The sequence below is a fragment of the Dipodomys merriami genome, unplaced genomic scaffold (assembly GCF_024711535.1).
Source record: "Dipodomys merriami isolate MVZ:Mamm:240054 unplaced genomic scaffold, mDipMer1.0.p SCAF_63, whole genome shotgun sequence".
Classification (NCBI taxonomy): Eukaryota; Metazoa; Chordata; class Mammalia; order Rodentia; family Heteromyidae; genus Dipodomys; species Dipodomys merriami.
Window position 1 is genome coordinate 1,504,426 of NW_027206213.1, and position 4,512 is coordinate 1,508,937.

Here is a 4,512-nt window from a genome sequence, read left to right on the forward strand (position 1 = left end):
TGGGGCTGGTCAGTTGTCTACTTCTGTGCTCCTTCCACCAAAGTGCCTCCCTTTCATTATGTACGTGGAAGCCACTGCGAGTGTCCTGGTACTTCGTAGTCTAGTTACCGATCAGGTTGCCACTTTTTGCCCGGGCTCTGTTGTTTGTGTTCTCTGGAGCAGCACAGGTATAGCCCTCAGGGTATTTCCCCAATGTGCCTGATATGGGGGAAACAGAGCACACTGAGTACTGCCCTGGTAGTGGGGAGGTGAAGGAGGCAGGTACTTTGTTTACAAGTTCTAGTTCTTTCAGAGTCTGCATGGGTGGAAAGGAAGAGGCTGGGGACATCATGTGAATTTCAGGTCTTATGCTCAGAGCTCTCAGCCTTTCCTGGCAGCACGCATCCATGGCTAGCAGCTAGCTCCTGGATGCTGAACACTGTCAGGCACAGGCTTTGTGCTACATCTTCAGCACTTGGACTTGCTCTAGCAAGGGAAGGTGCGGCCACTAACCACCGGGCTTTTCATTACCTCAGCTCCCAACACTGCTTTAATTTCTCAGTTTACACACATAAAAGCCACTTCCTCTTCCCACCCATTCCTCTTCCCATCTATTTTGACCATCCCATTTTCAGACACTGTGTCCCAAGACACCCTAAACTGCAATTAAGTCCTTGTTTTTCAAGCCACCAGGATACTTTAGTCTCAAATCCCGACTGCCTTCTGAGCCCTGTTATCAGCTACCAGCTCAGGGACCACAGTATTCTTCCAGCTGGGAGCTCAGTTCTTTGTTGTTGAAATGATCCTTAAACAGTGAAAGCACTCTCCCCAGGCCAGAAGGGACCAGCAGGCAGCACAACTTGCACTTCCCAAGCTCCTGTTCACTTACTAGGATGCCATGCCAAACTGTTTTCCTTTCTACGAGAGCCTTTCGCCATCTTGCTCCAAGACCTCCTGGCCAGGTGTCTCAAGACCAACCCTGAGCTGTGGTTGCTCTTTGGTTTTAGGGGTCCAGGCTAACTCAGTCTTGATCACCAGGCCTTTTAAAGATGGCTCCTCACTGTAGCTTTCCAAGGTAGAAATGAATGGCTGTCTCTTCCTATCCTGTCCTATCATGCAGTAGAAGTTACTATTAAGCCAATACCCCACATTATTTTTAATAAATGTATTTATTTATTGTACTTTTTATTGTAAAAATGCTGTACAGAGGGGTTGCAGTTACATGAGCAAGGTAATGAGTACATTTCCTATTGAGCACTGTTGCCTCCTCCTTTATTTTCCCCCTTCCCTCCCATCTCCGTAACTACCCCGCCCTGCCCAGCCAAAATTGTAAAGTTCATTTTCAACATAGTGTTTTGTACATCTCATTGTTACAATGGGCCAACCTGTATCATTATTTAAGCATTTTGTGTTTTCCTTTCCCTTCCCTGAATTAGAGAAGTGTATATACAAGATGCAGGATACCAACATCAAATACAGTGAAAATGGAGGTTATACTGTGGGGGAGGAGCATACAAAGAAACAAAAAAAAATCACATAGTACATTATAAATATGTTAGAAACAATAGCAAGAAAGAAAAAAGATAATTGTGCCCCTATCTTGGGGTTCATTTTGCTTATCATCTTATAGGGTCATATGTACATTGCTTTTGGCCTTTTCTGCTTGTCCTACACATGTACTAGTTATTGCAAATAAGGGAAACCATGGGAGCTATGTTTCTTTGGGCTTGGCTTACTTCACTTAATATAATTTTTTCCAAGTCTTTCCATTTCCTAATAAATGGGGTATGTCACTCTTTCTGATGGAGGCATAGAATAGATAGATAGATAGATAGATAGATAGATAGATAGATAGATAGATAGATAGATAGATAGATAGATAGATAGATAGATAGATAGATCCCCCACATTTTCTTGATCCATTCATCTACTGAGGAGCATCTGGGTTGGTTCCTTAGCTATGGTAAATAATACTGTGATAAACATAGTTGTGCTGGTAGCTTTAGTATGGTCTTGTTTGTCATCATTTGGGTAAATGCCCAAAAGTGGGTTTGCTGGGTCATAGGAACTCTATGTGGAGTCTTTTGAGGAACCTCCATACTGCTTTCCAAAGTGGTTGAACAAGTTTACACTCCCACCAACAATGCAGTAGGGTTTCCTTTGAGTCAAAGCAGACACTCTGAAAACATTATAGGAAGGAATAGGAGAAACCCACATTATGTTTTAAGGTTCATTCCACAGCTAGATTTTCCAGTCTGCCTCAGAGACCACCTGGCTCACCTTGTGCTGGAGGCTTTCACATCCCAACCTGCCCAGGGAAGTGGAGCAGGAGCTGCTGTTTCCTAATATACTCTGTTCACTTTCTAGCTCACCAGACTCCTCATCTGTTCTCTCTTTATTTCATGGTTCTTGGTGCTCTCCTTCTCATTTGCTCTTCAGAATACAGTCTGCTGTTTGCTACTTAGATTCCTCACATTAACTAGTCTGGTAGAGAGAGCTTCTACTCCACCATGTGACTCCTCCAGGCTGATGGTTATATCAATTGTTTTTTTTAAGTCTATCAAGATTATTTGATGCAGGAGAATCAATTTTTTTCATAAATGGTATTATGACAACTATGTATCCATGTACGAAGAATCAATTTGGACTCTTCATATCAAAATGAATCAAAGACCTCAATATAAAAACTAAACTATAAAATTCTTAGAAGAAAACCTAAGAATAAATTATGTGAGTTTAGGTATGACTATTTTTTAATTGTATTTTTTAAAAATATAAGCAAGCAAAGGAAAAAGTAGGTTGATTGGACTTCATTGAGATAAATGCTCTGTATTCATCAAAAGATATTACCAAAAAAATGAAAAGCCAACCAACAGAATGGAAGAAAAGATCTGCATATCATATATCTGGTGAAGGTCTCATATCCAAAATAAGAGAAAGAAACCTTCAAGAATAATAAGAAAACAAATAATCTACCTTTTAAATTCATTTCCTTAAAGAAGATAAACAAGGGCTGGGAAGTTGGCTCAGTGGTAGAGTGCTTGCCTTGCATGCCTGAGGCCCTGGGTTTGATTCCTCAGCACCACATAAGCAGAAAAAAGCTGGAAGTGGCACTGTGGCTCAAGTGGTAGGGCACTAACCTTGAGCTGAAGAGCTGAGGGACAGCGCCCAGGCCTAGAGTTCAGCCCCCACATAAACACATGAAAAGATGCTTACTAACTACAGGAAAATTAAATCAAAACTTGAATAGGATACCATATACACACACCAACCTAGCAATGATGATAATAATAATAATAACAGGGCTAGGAAGGTGGCTCAGTGGTAGAGCGCTTGCCTTGCATGCATGAGGCCCTGGGTTCAATTCCTCAGCACCACATAAGCAGAAAGAAAACAGCCGGAAGTGGCGCTGTGGCTCAAGTGATAGAGCGCTAGCCTTGAGCTGAAGAGCTGAGGAACAGCACCCAGGCCCAGAGTTCAGGCCCCACGACCAGACCCAAAAATAATAATAATAATAATAACAGAGAATAATTGTGGATGAGGATGTGAAAATTTGGAACCATCATAATATATTACTGTTGAGAATATAAATGGCACAGCCAATGTGGAAAATAGTTTGGCAGTACTTCAAGAAGTTATAGTATATGATCCAGAAAATGCATTCTTGCATAAATGCATGAGAACTGAAAATATATGTTCATTCATAAAACAAAATGTGGTATAGCCAGATAATGCAATAGTCCAATGATAAAAAGAACAAAAATGCTGTTCATAGTACACTATGATGAACCTTTATATGTGTGTGAAACAAGACAAAATTCGACTTATTATATGAGTCCTTATTAAATTATCTTCCTTGTGTCTCTTAAAAGTCACACTGATCCCATCCATGAAGCCTGTTTCCATCCTCAGAATCTAGTCAGCTAGTTTGTGGGACTTTGTAGAAAAGAGTAACAAGTCAACACTTAGAGAAATCAGCCAGACCACCCTCAGCAAGAATATTTAAAAATAAGCTGCCGTAATCTTATTCATTCAGTATCAACTCTGTCTTTAGATCAACACTGAATGATTTTCTTTGAGCAGATGAATTCCAAGGCAAAGTTTTCCTGTGCCAAAAGGCTTTGTTGAAGGTGCACACCTTACTTCTGGATCTGGGCAGGTTGGTGGTTCTCCCATGTTTTTGCCCTCCATGGCCCAATTTCTCTCTGGGTCCAAATGTGCAACTGTCACTGTATCAATGACTATGTCAGGTGTACCAGCCCTGTAACCATATCATCCATTCATTCTTACAATAATGATATGAGGTAGATCCTATCATTAGCTTCATTTTATACTTAAAAATGAAAAGGCTAGCCAGGCACTTGTGGCTCACACCTATAATCCTAGCTTCATTGGAGGCTGAGATCTAAAGATCATGGTTCATAGCCCTGGCAGACAAATCCATGAGACTTGTCTCCAAATAACTAGCAAAAAGCACTGAGGTATGACTCAGTGTGCCAGTGGAGTGCACAAATGAACAAGAACACAAGGCTC